This window comes from Phyllobates terribilis, unplaced genomic scaffold, assembly GCF_046119375.1.
Source record: "Phyllobates terribilis strain yellow unplaced genomic scaffold, ASM4611937v1 Scaffold_7__3_contigs__length_470593459, whole genome shotgun sequence".
In the NCBI taxonomy this organism is placed as follows: Eukaryota; Metazoa; Chordata; class Amphibia; order Anura; family Dendrobatidae; genus Phyllobates; species Phyllobates terribilis.
In genome coordinates, this window is record NW_027362767.1 from 89,084,865 (window position 1) to 89,104,349 (window position 19,485).

A 19,485-nucleotide genomic window follows, 5' to 3' on the forward strand; every position below is an offset into this window, starting at 1 on the left:
GGGTGCTCCGAGAACCGGCACCAGGTGGCGCTGTGACCCACAGGCGCCCTGCTATCACTTACCACCAGGAGACGGCGCCCTTGTCTGCAGGGCCTGTGGGAGCTGATGCGCAGGCTTTAAACAATGACCCAGCTACAGACCTGCACCATCAGGTCCAAGAGCTAACTAAAAGCGTTGCCGCGCTAACCCGAACTGTGCAGTCTTTACAGGTTTCTACTGCAGGGAAGATCGAGCTGGCATCCGGACCGGAGGACATCCCGTGGCGCCGACCAAGGAGGACCCCACCGGCCAGAGGAAGACCCAGCGATCGATACAACGAGGACGGACGACCTATTTGCCGCCGCTGCAATCAACCCGGACATGTGGCAAGGTACTGTCATTTAAACGGGCACAACCTGGGGTAGAGGGCCAACCCCCAGGCATAAGACCATCAGGCCCATCAAACTGGCGTGATAAATACGTAGGGGGACGTCCAATCTTGCCTGTGGTACTGGATGGCATTCCTATGAGTGCCCTACTAGACACTGGGTCACAGGTCACCACCATCCCGTACGTGCTCTTCAAGCAGTACTGGAATGATTCGGACATAACCCGCTACCCAGACGACGACCTGAGTATCAGCGCCAGCAATGGTCAGCCCGTGCCGCAGGTGGGATTCAAGGAGGTAACCATTAAAATCGGTAAAGTCGAACTAGCAGCACAAGGACTGATTATAGTGGACATCGACCGTCATGAGAGTCACCCTAGAATCACCCTGGGAACCAATGTAGTTGAAAATTGTCTTGCAGAGGTGATTCTCATTTTACAGCAGGTTGCCAAGAACGCCAGTTCCGGCCAGCAGCGTGTGCTCCAAAAAGAGATCCGGGCACTGATGAAGCGGCAACAGGTGGAACTATCTGGTGGTGAGATAGGTAGCGTGAGAATGTGTGACCCGTTCCCTATTGCCATGCCCCCAAAAAGTGAGATGATGATTTGGTGCCGGGCAGCTATTGGTCTAAGAGGTAGAGACTACCAAGCAATGGTAGAACCCGTCTACTCAGACAGTAGGCCCACCATTTTGACAGCACGGGGGGTGGTCGATGTACGCCATGGGAGGGTGCCCGTTCGCATCATAAATATCGGTGAGAGAGAAGTACACCTGCCCCGGTATGCCACGCTAGCTAAATTGTTCACCATAAACCAGAATTCTGTACAGGCCGTGGAACCCTTGCCTCCATCTCAACCAGAGGAAGGTAACGGCTCTAAGAAACCAATGGAGGACTGGTGTCAGCAACTACATCTGGGTACTGACTCCACTCCCTCACACCAGAAACAAGGAGTCTATCGGGTGGTTCAAGAGTACGAGAGAGTGTTTAGTAAACACCCGTTAGACTTCGGGCGAGTCAAGGGGGTAGAACACCACATCCCCACGGGAGACCATCCTCCCATAAAGGAGAGATACCGACCCGTACCCCCTGCACACTACCAACACGCCAAGGGGATGCTTAGAGACATGAAGGAGGCTGGGGTAATCAGAGACAGCTGTAGCCCCTGGGCAGCTCCACTAGTCTTAGTGAAAAAGAAGGACAACACTATGAGAATGTGTGTAGACTACAGGAAGGTCAACCGTATCACACACAAAGATGCGTACCCGTTACCAAGGATAGAAGAGTCCTTAGCTGCATTAAAATCTGCTAACTTCTTCTCTACTTTGGATCTCACTAGCGGGTACTGGCAGGTTCCTGTAGCAGAGGCAGACCGGGAGAAGACCGCATTCACCACCCCGATGGGTCTCAGCGAATTTAACTGTATGCCGTTCGGGCTCTGCAACGCACCAGGAACCTTCCAACGGTTGATGGAATGCTGTCTGGGACACCGGAACTTCGAGACGGTCCTGTTATACCTGGACGATGTCATCGTCTATTCCAAGACCTACGAGGATCACCTGAAACACCTGGCGGAAGTGTTTGAAGCTCTGGCAAACTACGGCCTAAAGGTGAAACCCTCCAAGTGTCACCTCCTGAAACCAAAGGTGCAATACCTGGGACACGTGGTGAGTGCTGACGGAGTGGCTCCCGACCCTGATAAGATCACCGTAATTAAGGACTGGCCAAGACCCTCCAGCGTAAAGGAAGTGCGGCAGTTCCTCGGGTTGGTAGGCTACTACCGAAGATTCATTCCCGGTTTCTCCAAAATGGCAGCCCCTATGCAGGACCTCCTGATAGGTCAATCTCGGAAAGCCAAAAACCAGAAGCCGCCCTTCAGGTGGGAAAAGCTGGAAGAGGAGTCCTTCTGCCAGCTGAAGATGGCCCTCACGGGGGATGAAATCCTGGCATATCCAGACTACAGCCAGCCCTTTATCCTCCACACGGACGCAAGCAACATCGGGCTAGGAGCCGTACTGTCCCAGATCCAGCAGGGGAAAGAACGGGTAATGGCTTACGCCAGCCGAAAGCTACGGCCCACGGAGAGGAACCCTGAGAATTATAGCTCATTTAAGCTGGAGTTCCTGGCAGTAGTGTGGGCAGTGACCGAACGTTTCAAGCATTACCTTGCCTCCTCCAAATTCATCGTGTACACGGATAACAACCCGTTGACACACCTGGACACTGCAAGGCTCGGTGCTCTGGAACAGAGATGGATGGCTCGCCTGTCCAACTTTGAATTCACCATCAAATACCGGGCAGGACGCTCAAATGCCAACGCGGATGCCCTGTCTAGAATGCCAAACTTACCGGACGTAGGGGAAGATCCAGAAGATCTGGAAGAAGTTGAGCTCCCTGCGTTCCACCGTCATGGGATTACCCTGTATTCCAGCCGTGTGAAGGACAGGCACTCCGCGACGTTCAATCCCTTGCCCCACTACAACTGGGCGGAGACGCAAGACAGTGATCCTGCAGTCCGCCTGGTGAAGGAAATGCTGACCCAAGCCGATGCCAGTCTGGACCCAGATGCCCCAGAGGAGACTAAGCAACTGTGGAAGGAGAAAAGTAGGCTGTTCCTCTACAGGGAGAAGTTGTGCCGGAGAATGGTTAACTCTCGAACGCATGAGTTGACCTGGCAGGTAGTGGTCCCCAGACGAGACGCGCCTATGATTCTGGAGGCGTACCACAACGGAGCAGGACATTTCGGGTGGAAGAAGCTGGAGTTCTTATTGCGTGAACGGTTCTACTGGGTAGGCATGAGAGGAGCCATCGAGAGGTGGTGCAGAGACTGTGGACCGTGCCACCTAAGAAGGAAGGACCGTGCCAGCCAGAAAACTCCCTTGCAGCCCATCATCACCCGACTGCCACTGGAACTGGTAGCCCTGGACCATGTGAAACTGGCTCCAAGCAGATCTGGGTATGTCTACGCCCTCACAATCGTAGATCATTACTCCCGGTTCCTGGTGGTGGTCCCGGTCAAGGACTTAACGGCTCAAACAGCAGCTAGAGCCTTCCAGCAGCACTTCTGCCGTCCACACGGGTACCCGGACCAAGTGCTGACAGACCAAGGGCCAGCCTTCGAAGCGGAAGTCTTCCAGGAGTTCTGCAACCTGTATGGCTGCACGAAGATAAGAACAACGCCCTATCACCCACAAACTAATGGACTCTGCGAGAAGATGAACCAGGTGGTGATAGACCTCCTGAAAACATTGCCCCTGGAAGAACGCAGTATGTGGCCTGAGAAGCTGCCTGATCTGGTGGACCTATACAACCACATCCCTGTAGGTTCTACCAACTGTACCCCGGCTTACCTAATGAGAGCGAGACCTGGTAAGCTGCCTATCGACCTGGATATGGGAGTCCTGACGCCCGAGGACACCTCGCCAGAGGCAGACTGGGATACAGGGCGGCAGTATCGGAAAGTGCAGGAGAGCGTGGAGCGAAGTCTGTCTCAAGCTAGAGAAAGGCAAGAGAGGGCTTATAATCAGTATGCTCCTGCTGTTCCCCTGGTACCTGGAGAGCAGGTCTTGAAGAGGAAAAGACGGCTCCACAAGTTGGACGACCAGTGGGAGAAGGACCCGTACACCGTACTGCCATCAAGCCATGAGAGCCCAAAGATTTGCGTGATCAGTAAGCATGGAGGAGAAACCACAGCCGTTGTCTCCAGAGACCACCTGAAGAAGTGTCCCGAGCAGCTGCAAAGCCCTGAAGAAGAAGATCAAGAAAACCCTCGACCCGCAGAGGAAAGGGAAGAAATGATCAGGACTGTACTCGGAGACTTCCCCCGGTCTTGGACACAAGTAAACGGTGCTGTCGTGGTACCCGTCCTCACCTTTCTCCAGCCAGCCCCGCAAGTGCCTACAGAAGAACCAGTAGAGCTGGAAGAGCAGCCGGCCCAAGAGGCAGAAGAGTCCACACCAGCAGTACAGGAGGATCAACCCTCTGCTAGTAGTGAGCCTGCCGTGCCCCTAGTGAGCCAAAGAGTGCGCAGAAAGCTGCCCAGCCTGCCCATAACACCTCCTACACCCTGTAGTGCAGGACCAGTTAGTGAGCTCCGTAGGTCCACTAGGGTTACCAGAGGCCAGATGCCCGTACGTTGGAGAATCTAAGTTGGCTAGTTGCTTTAACTATTTTATGTTTACCTGTTTTGTTGTAGCCGTTGCTAATTATGTTTTTCAGTTACAGGTTTCTTTATATGGACTGACAGGTTATGGACAGTGAGTAACCGGAACTCTGTTGTAAATATGTTTGGAGCGTAACCCAGGAATGGACTACAGACTGTTAAAGACTCGGGGCAGGACAGACCCCTACCTGGTTACGGCTCCCTGTTCTTTGGTGAAATGGACACCCTTATTGCTTCCCGGTTACGGACACGCCGTGACCATCTCATGTATTTAATTGTTATTGTTTATACCCTGTTATGTTTAGTCCGGGAGTACTAAATTTCACTAGGGGGGAATGTGGCACCCCAGGGGTCTGGTTTCCACAGTAATAGCAGTATTACGTCTGTGAGCAGGTGGGAGGTCTCCTGGGCAGGAATCCTAAGCATGCCACACCTCCTGCCCAGTCCTGGGAGGGGAAGAACTTCCCCTATATAAACTGGGGCTGAGGCAGGGTTAGAGAGAGGAGTTCCAGACAGAGACGGAGTCTGGTCTGGACACGCAGAAACAGGGACAGATAGACATCAGGAGCTCTGTAGGAGCCAAGGAGAAGCGCCAGGGGCTGGAGCTGTGCAGAGCTCGCCCTGGGAGAAGGTACTAAAACCGGACACAGGAGTCCGAGGCTGTGGGGACTAAGATATACCCAGCAGCAGAATCCATCCGGCAGGGGATTCCAGGTCCTCTGGCCATAAAAGCCCGGAGGCTCAGTCACAACGAAGGGACCAGCACCGCCATCCCAGAGCGGAGGCTAACAGGAGGCCCCAGGTCACCAGCCATACGGGTGAGCACCACACGGTATACCCAGGGACGTGGGCTACTTGTAACCACTGAAAGCAGGGTAGCCAGGAAGGGTACAGACTAACGGGAAGGCCTACAACTCCACCTGGCCAGGGGAACTCCGGCTTACTCGCAGACTAACCAGGCCCCAACTACTAGCCAGTACTCCCGGGGGAATTTGCCTTGTACCATCAGTAAAGACCCTGAACTGTACCCTCGCGTTTCCGTGCTTCCTTGTCGCACCGTTAGTGCTGGGACATCCACACCATCACTCCCAACACCATCCACATCCGCTGCCTTGAGGCCATACCTCTCCCATTGGGGGTTATATCAACATTGCTGCACACCTATACCACCGGCCTCAGCGGTCTGCCCTGCAGCGGCGGTTTCATAACCGCATTCAATGGGTGGCGTAGTCGGACACTAACACCATCATACCAATAACCGCCACTTAGTTTGACCACCCTGGGCGCGGACCGGGTCACCGCCACACGAAGACTACTACCCCCATCGGATCCGGCTCCGGGTATCCCCCACGCGCACGCGCGCCGCACTACAGCACTGGCCCAGGGGGTGAGTCAATAGCACATGCCGAAAGCCTCATGATTTTGTCAAACCTACAAGACCTCCGCTATGTCCTCCAAGTTTGTTTCATTTCAGGAATTATTTCTGTTTCAAACATTTTGCCACCTAAAGAAAATGTCGAAATCGGTCAGCCTTGCCTCCATTCTCACTGTAGATACCAAACTTTACGGCTCCTGACTTTGCCATATTTTTTAGACTCGATTACCTTCTGAATAACCTACTTTTACCTTTATTCCTACTCTCTCCAACTACAACTTTAATCACTTCTCATGACAATGGTATATTCACACAATGCTTCATTTTTATAAAGTTGGGTAATGATGAAATGCGGCCAAGAATATGAAACTCCAGGAGTACGTAATCCGACAGATATGTAAACTACAAATATTCCTTATTTTGGCAGTATTTGGTTGATGTGACCAGGACAAACAGGTCAATAGATGTTTGTGCCGATGCAGCTGCAGCGGAGCAGAGGCAGACAACCTGCACCTGTGTACACAGCCATTATTCCAACTTTCAATGAAACCTTCAGCTAATGAATCTTGTGCTGTCCTCCAGTCATGTCCTTTTAAACCTTTTGATAATTACTTCATTAGGGCACATTTCATGTTGCTCCTGGAAGAGCCTTATTACTTGTGTTCTTCTTGTGAGTGTCTCCATTGTTATACAGCAGCAGACAGTCAGCGGGGAGCTGGGGATCTTTACAATCCATTTAAAAAGATCGATTAACTCTGTATATACACATGCAACAAATTGCTGGGAGATGGACAAGACCGGGCAGAATTCAAAAAGGACAGATTGTATGTATTCAAAAGTGGCTGACGAGATTTCCCACTCAGTTGCCCAAAAATTGAGACCCCCCCCCTAATCGCCAATACTACAACTCCCACCAAAATCTAAGGTTATGCAACTGTAAAGTAGGTTTGACAAGGTAGTAAATATACTTCATTTCTTGTTGCGGATGATACAGAGGATATGGATGTTATATGTGAAGGTCTCTCACTAAGGACCTAAATCTATTCCCATAACTGGAGATTCACTGCAAACAATTTCCACTTTGGTGTGGACTCTGCAGGACTACATGCTACAAAGTCACCTGCTCATAATCAAGGCGTCTGTATAATGCTACAATGTCTGCTGAAATATGGAGATGACAGCACCTTTCTTTGCCTTAACCAGGTGATTGATATTTTCACTGGCCAGCCCCTGCCAGTTAGCTTATTCTCAGGTTTCCTGAATCAAGAAAGCGGGTTGTAGTGGATGGAAACCCCTTTTAAAGGGCATCTGTCAGTAGGATCAACCCTCCTAAGCTGTCTATATGGACATGCAAGTCATAGACTGCTGAATAAAGTCATACCTTGATATCTGAGATCCAATATCTTATTCCCGAGAAATTTACATTTTTCTTAATATGTAAATGAGCTTTTGAGATCCATGGACCGGACATAGATCTTCCTGAGAATCTGCCTCCAGAGCTTATTTTAAATGAAAGAGGGAGTTGCCAGTGTGAGACATGTAATGGCTGACAGTCGGCTCTCCTGATCTACATGTCTCATACTGGTAATGCCCCCTTTCAATTAAAATAAGCTCTGGAGGCAGATTCTTAGCAGCTCATTTACATATTAAGTAAAATGTGGATTTCTCTGGAATCCAACATCAGATTGCAGAGATCAAGGTATCATTTTATTCAGCTTTCTATGACCTACATGCCCATATAGACAGCTTAGGAGGGTTGATTCTACTGACAGATTCCCTTTAAAATGCTCACATGTAAAGCTCACCTTTGCACTAGTATTATATGGAGACCGCTTAAATGACAGCTCACATTAAGGCCGGGGGGCGGCGAGCACATGGAAAATGGTTTACAATTTTCAATTTTCTTTTCAGAAACCTCGGACGACTTTTATACCTATTTATACATCAGCATAATAAAATATACACGATCAAATACAGATTCCTATGTATATAATGGCAATGTATTCGTTAAAGCCCGATGCCATATGGATGTATCAATTTTTTTTGCACAGCCATAGACTTGAATTGGCGACTATCAACCGAGACTCGCCAGAGAATAGTGCATGCTGCAATTTTTTTTCACACTGCCACTTGGTCGGTTTCAGAAAACAGTCTTCCGGTCAGCCCTATTGATTTACATTCGTCAGTGTGCTGTCTGATTTTTACTCGTACAGCAAACGTCCATATTATACGTTCCTCTGAATGAGCCCTGATTCTGGTGGTCCTGAGCAGGGGCATATGGACAGGGCTTGCAGTGGATAGGACATACTCATTAAACCCTGATTATTCTGTTCTATCTGACTTACAATGATTGACATTTTTCACTGATAAAAAAAAAAAGAGTGGCGCTTTTCTGAGCATCGTAAATCAAAAATAGTGTAAATGTTAGAAGGAAAGCCTCTCACCTGCTAGGATTGTACAGGTAGGGCACAACTCCATATACGTCCTATACAAGACACAAATGGGTGCAAGCGACCTGGTTGATGTGGAATAATCCTTCAGGGAGAGTTCTGTCAGAGTGTGATTGAGATAAGAAGATCCAGCTGACAGGTGCTCCACAAAATATAATGTGGATAAATCACCAGGATTGATGGAAAAAATAAAAATGTATGAAAAAAAACAATGTTGCTGTATGTAGCCTTCATCAGGTATCCCAAGTTTAAAGTATGTATGTGGCAGACTGGAAGTGGTAGGCTGTGTGCTCTGTATGTAAAGGTAAGGGGCTGGGGGCCATTTTAATTACTAAAACGTGTGGGTAAAATGTGGGGGATGGGATTGTGATTGAAACTACATCGGGAAAATGCCCTTGCACATTGTGGCCTCCACCTTTGAAATTTTGCTTGCATCATGTATTTATATAGCACTTGAAGAGATCACACCGGGTCCATTTGACTCCAAGACAAGGACACCAGGCACATTCATAAAAACAAGTCATTCTTTACTTGGCAATACACTTAAGTACACAAGGCAGTACGTTTTACAACTTCTTCTGTCTTATATGGAGGTACGTTCTTATTGGTTTTGGGTGATGGCACTTTACATGTGGAAGGTAGACAGTTGACAGCGGAACAAATCAGATAAACCTCCATCTTCCCGATGCAGGGACACACGGGTCGTTATGTTACACTGTGAACCCTGCACCCAAAAAGCAGTCTGTTATCCGTTAACAAGGGCCTCTCTTAGAGCCGCTTCCCTCTACCGTGTCCTCAGTTGGGCAAGACCCTTCTCTACAGGGCCTTTTACGTCTGGCCAACACTGGATTGGCTTCTTCCTTTAATTCTCCCACTAATGGGTTTCACCCACTTTCCTGCTGAACTGGATCTCAGTCACCTCCAAAGTGAATTCAAGATTCTTTCTGCCTTGTGCCTTCCAGCTCCATACTAGTTCTCTTCCTATCCAGATCTCTGCACACTCTTCTCTCCTCCCCTCTTACTTTACTCACTTCCTCCATCTCTTACTACTCAGAGATTCCCAATTCTTCTCCCCACTATGGGCTAGCCTTACAGTTAACTCTGACACTGTCCCTGCTCTCTGTTGCTGGGCAAACTTAACCTTTCACCCAGTTCTGTACAGAAGGAAAGAAGAAGACAGGAACCTCTTGTGACCATTTGTTAATTCTGCACCCCACAGGGAAATTAAACACTTGTTACCACAATACAACATATTTCACACATTTACATTAAAGTGAACCTGTCAGCAGGATTTTGCAAAGTAAACTACAGACACTGTCAGCATGAATACCAGAGGTGAGTGGCCAACACAGAACAGCTGAGACAATTTAGGATGGAGAGCTCCAGGAGATCAACTGAACCAGGGGCGGACACAGACTGTAGTGGGCCCCTGTGCAAGAAATTTTGGGGGGCCCCCCCTGCCCTTCATAAGGCAACAAAGTTATGTAAACATAACCCCCCATGTGCATCTCTCACCCCCCCATGTGCAGCTCTCACCCCACCCATGTGCAGCTCTCACCCCCCGTGCATCTCTCATCCCCCCCATGGGCATCTCTCATCCCCCCCATGTGCATCTCTCATCCCCCCCATGTGCATCTCTCATCCCCCCCATGTGCATCTCTCATCCCCCCCATGTGCATCTCTCACCCCCCCATGTGCATCTCTCACCCCCCATGTGCATCTCTCACCCCCCCATGTGCATCTCTCACCCCCCCATGTGCATCTCTCACCCCCACCGTGCATCTCTGATTCCCCCCACTCCTAGTTAATTAATTGTATTTAAAAAAAATAAAACTTGTTATACTTACCCCCATGCAATCCCTGCAGAATCCTGGCGCTCGTCCACGTCGCTGCCACCAGGTTCTCCTGACGTTCGGCCATGTGACGGCGCCACATACATAGCCATCAGCTTTTGTTTTGGCCAAAAGATTTTTAAAGCCGCCACCACGATAAGGTAGACTCTTCTGGGCGGGCCCTACTCTAACCTATTAAAATTTTCTTAAAATATCCAATACTCTTTTTAGATATATTTTTATTTAGTTTTCTTTAAGGGAATGTGTCATATACATTTTTTTTTTAAGTGACCAATAATACCACATACAGGGAATACCGCCACACCATGACCAGACCACATATTACCACAACATAGTGACTGAATAATACCACACAGAAGGGAGAAAAACTGCCACACCATGACCAGACCACATATTACCACTAAATTACGAATATTACCACCACATTACTAATATTACCATAAGTGTCATTATACACGGGAGCTCTATACATGGTATGTATAACGTAAGTGTCCAGGTAATCTAGTGATCACCAGTGAAATTATACACAGGAGCTCTGTATATAGTGTCAGTGTACAGGTAATACAGTGATCACCAGTGACATTATACACAGGAGCTCTGTATATAGTGTACAGGTAATACAGTGATCATCAGTGACATTATACACAGGAGCTCTGTATATAGTGTCAGTGTACAGGTAATACAGGGATCACCAGTGACATTATACACAGGAGCTCTGTATATAGTGTCAGTGTACAGGTAATACAGTGATCACCAGTGAAATTATACACAGGAGCTCTGTATATAGTGTACAGGTAATACAGTGATCATCAGTGACATTATACACAGGAGCTCTGTATATAGTGTCAGTGTACAGGTAATACAGTGATCACCAGTGACATTATACACAGGAGCTCTGTATATAGTGTCAGTGTACAGGTAATACAGTGATCACCAGTGACATTATACACAGTGTACATGTAATAGACTGACTCACCGGTGACGTCTCTAGGTGAAGTCCTTCATCTTCGCTTTTCTCCTTCATCCAGCACAGACCGCCATCACGTCTTCCAGCCAGGACTCGTCTCTGCATAAAATAACACAGTTATCTAGAGCACATTCCCCAACTTCTACATTACGCAGCTGAATACAGACGTGCATCCACCATCAATATATGGTTAGTTATTATGCAACCTACCATTCCAAATATAAATTGTAATCCACCACTGTGCCCCCATTAACTGTAAATAGGCACTTAATATATAATTTAATTAGAACCTCTACTCTTTCCGCCAATTTGTTACCAGTCACACTCCTGCATCCGCAACGCCCCCTACTCTATACTTCCTGCTCCCCGCATTCAATATTTACATGCACCCCCTGCCCCAATTCATTATATCATGTCCGTGCTCTCCCCACCCCATCATCATTTATCATTTACTCTCCCCCACCCCACATTCGTTATGTGCAGCTCATTATCCCCCTACTCCCAATTCCCCCATGTGCAGCTCTCAAACCCCCCCATGTGCAGCTCACATCCCCCCCCATGTGCACATCTCTCACCCCCTCCCCCACATGTGCCCCTCTCTCATCCCCCTCCCCCACATGTGCCCCTCTCGTCCCCCTCCCCCACATGTGCCCCTCTCTCATCCCCCTCCCCCACATGTGCCCCTCTCTCATCCCCCTCCCCCACATGTGCCCCTCCCTCATCCCCCTCCCCCACATGTGCCCCTCCCTCATCCCCCTCCCCCACATGTGCCCCTCCCTCATCCCCCTCCACATGTGCACCTCTCTCATCCCCCTCCACCACATGTGCACCTCTCTCATCCCCCTCCACCACATGTGCACCTCTCTCATCCCCCCCCACATGTGCATCTCCCATCTCCCCCCCCCACACATGTGCATCTCCCATCCCCCCCACCACATGTGCATCTCCCATCTCCCCCCACACACACATGTGCATATCCCATCTCCCCCCACACACACATGTGCATCTCCCATCTCCCCCCACACACACATGTGCATCTCCCATCTCCCCCCACACACACATGTGCATCTCCCATCTCCCCCCACACACACATGTGCATCTCCCATCTCCCCCCCACACACATGTGCATCTCCCATCTCCCCCCCACACACATGTGCATCTCCCATCTCCCCCCCCACACACATGTGCATCTCCCATCTCCCCCCCCACACACATGTGCATCTCCCATCTCCCCCCCCCACACACATGTGCATCTCCCATCTCCCCCCCACACACATGTGCATCTCCCATCTCCCCCCCCACACACATGTGCATCTCCCATCTCCCCCCACACACACATGTGCATCTCCCATCTCCCCCCCACACACATGTGCATCTCCCATCTCCCCCCCCACACACATGTGCATCTCCCATCTCCCCCCCACACACATGTGCATCTCCCATCTCCCCCCCCACACACATGTGCATCTCCCATCCCCCCCCCCCACACACACACATGTGCATCTCCCATCTCCCCACCCCCCCCACACACACACACACACACATGTTCATCTCCCATCTCTCCACTCCTAGTTAATTGTATTTTTAAAAAAAATAAAACTTGTTATACTTACCCCCATGCGATCCCTGCAGAATCCTGGCGCTCGTCCAAATCACTGACAGCAGGTTCTCCTGACTTCCGGCCATGTGACGGCACCGTCACATGACCGGAAGTCAGGGGAATCATGAAGGCGCTGCTGCAACAGCGCAGCTCAGCGCTGAAATGTCCCGGATCCGGCGCATAGCATGCGGCCGGGGGCCCCATGAGGAGAGAGACGCACAAGAGGGGGGCTCCGAGGGGGCTCCTACCGGCCGGGCCCCATACTGGAGTCAGGGCAGTCATGCCCTGATGGCGGCCCTGCTGGAGGCTGGAGGGGCCCCCTCTCCCTCGGGGCCCCCGTTCAATGAACCGGCTGCACGGGCGGTAGTTCCGCCCCTGAACTGAACTGATTAACTCTTGCCATGACAGCAAGGAAACCTGCACTGTTTAATAGGATGGTAAAGCAGTTCTAATAAGTGCAGGAGTTCGTGTAACCAGACGCCGCGATCATCTGACCCCACTCTATCGTGGTATCTCCGTGACATGGAGAGAGTGAAGCTACCGCTGATTACGCCATCTATGGGAGAGCCAGTCCCGATACAGCCAAAACAACGCCAGCAGCAGAGAGGAGTATAAGTTTTGTTATTTTACAAGGTGGAAACTTGAGGATTGAGAAGGAGTTGTCCAAGTAATGGATAACCCCTTTAAAGAGAACCTGTCATGTTGGATAATGCTATTAACTTGCAGATGTACGGTTAATCTGCAGGTTAATAGTGTTAGAAAGGTGATTGACAGCTGTACTGAAAGTGCGGCTTGTGGAAAAAAAACAAAAATGCATAAACATGTTTCACATTCACCATACACCATGTGGACCTGTGTGATCGCAAATGCAAGAGCTGTATTTCAGTCCCAGTCTGTCCCTGATGGTAGGATAGAATGGTTGTAGTGAGATTAAGACAATTTATAAAGATTATTATATTACTTTGCAGGGGTGTGCAGTGCCATTATGCACAGTGAATTATGGTGTTTTTGTCTACAGGAACTTTTATCCATTGTTACTACTCAAATAAAAAATCTCTAAAGGCTTGTCTGTCCCACTCACTTTCTCTTTCTCATTTTGTTTTGTCTCTTTATTTTTTTTTTGGTCTCTCATCCTCCCACTCACATTATCATTTTGTGATTTTTGTCTACAGAAACATCTTTCACAACTTGAATAATCAATGGAAGGGGTCAAGAGTCAGAACCAAAAAGCTGCCGGAGAAAAACAAAACTAAAGAGGAACTCGGCAACTTTCTTGCAAGTGATTATCTCATGCCAAGTACATACACACGTACACACGCTCTACCAAATGCATCAGGTGTACGCAGATGTTGTTAGGAAAAACTTATAGTTTTTGCTTCTTTTCTTTTTTGTATTATATTTACCAGCCGCTGACTTCAGCTCTTTCCGACACTGCTTCGGTCACATTGCCATCTTGTGACCATGACTTCTGACTGATCGGAAGTCAGAGATAAAAGTCACAAACTCTCAAAGTAAGTCTATGAGGGCCTCGTTCTGACCTTGCTCTGGCTCTCATAAACTAACATTGAGAAGTGACTTCATGATAGCCAGCGATTCGACAGGTCAAAAACTGCTGGAGACTGACCGAAGTGGCGCCGATAACAGATGAAGACAGCGGCTGGTAAATATAAGACTAGGGGTAGGGAACTTAGATTAGTAGCACCACTCCAGTGCTGCAATATAAAAATGCTGAAGTGGTGCTGTAAACATGAGTCTTACATTACACAGAAAATGGCAGGTCTGACCTAATCTGGGGGTGTTCTTGAAGGGTCGACATCATACAGTCGAAAAAGGTAACTCTCCAAGAGACCAATCTCTGCTAACACCCCCTTGATTGAAGATCAACTTAGCATATACCGTATTTTGCAGATTATAAGATGCACCCCAAATTTGCGGGTGGAAAATAGAAAAAATGTTTTTTTAAATAAAATGGTGCTCCTAATAATCCGTTTTACCTGGGGGGGTGGCGGTGGTGGAGCGGGGGTCACAGGAGCCAAGGTCACTGCTTCAAGAGGTTAATATAAAATATCTCGTCTCCTGAGATCTCAATCTGCGCATGCCCTGGCGGCCATTTTCCCGAAGCCCACCGCAGGGCTATGTACGGGAGAGGGAACCTCGGCTCACCGCCGAATTCTTTTGAGAGGATGGGGCCCGCAGCATTGCCCCACTCCTACCGCAGCCGCTGCCAACCTCCTGTATCTGTGACCACGCACCACTGACACTGCCCCCCAGGTAAAATATCATACCTTCGCATTATAAGGCGCACCACCTTTTTCCTCCCAAATTTGGGGGGGGGGGAGTGCGGCTTATAATCTGAAAAATACAGTATAATTTACCAACTAATTATATATATATTATGTTTTAAGTTATGCACTTGACACTTTTTTATTGATATAATAATGGTGAGGTTTCTGTAATGGAAATGTGATGCTGCAAACGTTTTCTACAGTATTTTGTGTTTGTGTTGCACTAGTGATGTGAAAAACTTGTGAAAATTGGCAATAGACTTGTTTACATATTAAAAATAATTGGTCTGTTCAATACTATGACTTAAAGTATTTTTTAACTGAAGAGTAAATTTATTAGATTAATAGATGATATTTAGGTTATATTTTCACTTGGCAGCAAATTTTTCAGAACCAATCTGTTTCAGGTATATGATGATCACATTAGTGACATTACTGTCCTTGTACCCCTCACGTGACCCGTCACATAATGGGGGTTCACACAGTCTGAACTGCCTGGGGCCCGGGCTACTCTTAATCTGCCCCTACATCCATTCTCTGGAACACATTCTTCCTGATCTTTATAAATTAGTAGTTATTACAATAAGCTGCTCTCTGTGGCAGACTGGGGTGCCAAGGGCCCATCAGTGACCAGCTCCAGGGACCCCCTTTTAAGCTACATGAAAATGTGACATTATCCTCAATTACAAATTGATATAACAATGAACTGGGTAGATTGTGAAATTAATAAGATGCTGCCTTTGTCTGTACATAGTGATTCAAGTACATAGTGCCAAGTACTGCTCATATAAGAGGGGGCCCACCGGAGGATTCTCCTGTTCTCCTGTGGGCCAGTCCAAGTCTGGCTGCTGCTATACAAGAATACCATAATGTTGATAATAATAATATTACTCAGGAAACAGAATATAACAGTTTGCCATGACTGCACATATTTTCATATACATCTGTCCACAGCCAAAATAAGCCTGTGCACATTTATTTGTTAGGGATACTATATATTGCCCATTTATATAAGGAAAAAAACATCATAAGGAGCACATCAGTACAGAAAAAAAAGAGAAAGAGTATGGCAGGGAAAAGAGATGGAATAGATACATGAGTAGATGAGGAGCGCATTCGTTCAGCTACCCTGCAGTAAATTGCCTGGATTTGGAAGCTCAGACTTTCATCTCTCCGGGTTAATTGCTGCTCTGGGGTCTCATGTTCGCCTACGTATCAGTGTTCTTCAGAGTAGCTAAAGCCTTAATTCCCCTCCCAAGCAGGGATTTTGCAGGCAGCGCACATAGCCCTGAGAATAAATAGGGACTACCTAAGAGTTGTATGTCCCCTGTGTAAGAATCCTACAAAGAAAGATTAGGAGCAGAGGAGCAGGACACATCTGGGAGTCATTATTCCTGCTTGTCTTTGCTGCATTCAGGCAGGGGCCGTGTTAAGCTTGGTACAAAATGAAATACAACATTGACTTAATAAGAAAGGATAAGATCAACCAGGGGTTAAGTGTCCACTGTGAGAGGGTTTTTTCTGATCAGGTATGTTTGAAGAATTATAAATACGGAAATATTTGTCTTAGTGTGTTACACGGCTAATGAGGTCTCCGGTCTTTTATTATGGGACTTTGATGTTTTCTACTTCATAGATGGAATATTTTCCATTTTCTGTTTAGTTCAAGGCTATAGCTGCAGAGCGATCACTACATTATATAACAATACATCAGTTCATGCACACGTACAATATGGCATTTTGACTGATGCCGTTTTTATTGCTAAGTTCAATGATACAGGACACTGGTACTATATTGATGGCAGAAAGTAAGAAAAGCAACTTGCCATCAGTGACATTATACCATTCTATAGCATTTGGATGGTTTTAAATCGCCATAACATGGACTCATTTTATGTACTGCAACGCCAAGACCCCGAACCTGACCGATTCTACTAAACAAGTTTAGACACTAAAATGTGGCCATATTACAATCTTCAGGAAAAATATTTTTACATATAAAAGTCAAGTACAGTGTTAGAACTCTCCTGTTAGTTTTTTTTTAGTTTGCTGGTCACATGACCATTTTTGCCTATTTAATCCGGCTCCACCCTCCTGGCCTTGCTGGACTTCATTGTATTTACTACTCTTGAGCTAGCTTGGTGCTCTGTTGCCGTTCTCTGTTAGTTTTGCTAGGTCTTCTGACCTCTATGCTTTTTGTTGTGTGTTTGTCTTTGACTGCTACTATTTCTGCTAGGAGGTGTCCAACTTATCCCAGTCCCTAGTTCTTGTAGGGATCCCTCCCTCACATCAATAGGTCTTCGTACAGACTAGCCGAGGACTTTAGCGGGTCTGATCGCAGGATCAGGTTCCCCGTTACATCGTAGGGATCTAGTTTAGTTCTATTGTAGGGACAGATCTCCTGTCTTTCCTTAGTCTCTGTAGCAGATCATAACATACAGAAGTCTCTAAGAAAGCTATTTTGTCCATACTAGTGATGGGCGAGTGTGCTTGGCACTGTTCGATACTCGAGCATTACCGGTGCTTGATCGAGTATCGCGTGATGCTTGAATCCCTGTAAGAAGCCCATTTGAAGCTAATTTGAATCATCTGAGCCGCACGCCGCACTGAAGCGGAGTATTCCCCTACTGGGAGCGCAGGGACTCCTCTGTCAGCCGGACTCTTTGTGAGCTGTAGAACTCCGGAGACAGAGAGAGAGAGACCGTCCTCACGAAAAAATGCTTCAGTTTCACATGAACTTCCATTGTGCTCGCTACTAGAGTCGAGCGTGTCCGAATGTTCGACGTGCTCAACTTCATAATTAAATTTCTCAAAATTTAAATTGCAGCACCAAGAAGGAAAAGTTGTGGAATTATGGAAATCACAGGGAGACAAGTCCAGAGACGCTGCAGATCATGGTAGAACGTTTAGGCTATGAAGGTTGTGCACAATAACACGAGCAACATGCAACCTAGTATTGTCGTTTTTTAAAACCGCTCCTGGGACAATTTGGGGAAATGGCCGTACCACTAGTCCCACCACCAAATCAAGGTAAGGCTGAGATGTTGGTGTACCTGTAATGAAGACTTGAGGGGTCCGACTACAGTACATTATACCACCCCACACCATAATCCCGGGAGTAGGACTAGTGTGACATTCCATCCTTATGGCCTCTTTATGGTGTTACCTATGAGGTGTCAAGACCAATCTCCATCTACCACTGTATCCAAGACATAAGAAGGACTCATCGCTGAAGAGAACAGACCTCCATTACAGTCTCCATTGCAAGATTGTTCTGTACCATGATAGCCTATGAGAGCGATGGTGAGAGGTCAATGGTACACCTTCATGAAGGAACGTCACACCGGTTCCTAATAAGCTTAAAATATGATTTAATACCTACATAGAAAATCTAGGAGTATAAAGCCATATATAATTTCAATCATTTTTATTAAACAAATAACATAAAATTGGATGAAGGGGAGGAAGTTATCACAGAATATATCTGACCAAGGGTATAGATGTGTAAGAGGTGAGAGGATATTCAAATACAGCCACAAAATATATATACAGTATATCTATAGGGTTCAATACCATCAATACATACTGGGTACATAATCAATGCTGTTAATGTGCATGCATTATTCAAAATGAGGGTTCCACTGAATAGCAGAAAAAGTGAAGTATACAGACAAAGTTGCAGGCACCTAGTCAAAAATCTATGTCACATGTGGATACAACAATCCTACAAACATTAGTTGCATTTTCAAATAGTGGTTCCATCTAGATGCTATTGTGCCCTCAAGAATGTATACTAGAGCCCAGATTAAGTATCAAGAATCACATATATGTTTCCAATGATTCTGTTTGATTCATGCAGGGAGTGATTTTGAAATTACATAATTACCCAGGGTCAGAGCTGGTATCCAGAAGAACACCCCTAACGCGTGTTTCGCATCTGGCTTCTTCGGAGGGGTGACATTAGGGTAGAGGCATCGTCTATTTATATTCTTACTCTCCAATAGCGGCATAGTGTGGCGACGTCATCTCAGACGAGGCGAGTGCTCGTTGCAGAGGAGTATGGGAGGAAGGTCTCACGTGTCACTGCGGCTTTGCCATGGCAACCAAGAGCAACACAGACGTAATAGGCATGTGTCACTGAGGAATAAAGAAAAGTGTATACCTAGTGGCTGTGGTAGTGTTGAATGTAAAATAACGACGGTTCACACCACAATGTAAAAAGTGTCGCAGAGTGCATCTTCTTACAGTCACCGCTGTACTTACGAGAGCTTCAATCAGCAAGATATCTTGAGTAAACAGTATTTACTTCATACTGGATAAACATGAGATACAATTCAGTGTCACACAGTCCGTGTGCTGCTGATATAACACATACAGGAATAAAAAAACACACAGGAAGTAAAAACAACCAACAATTGAGAGCTTCCC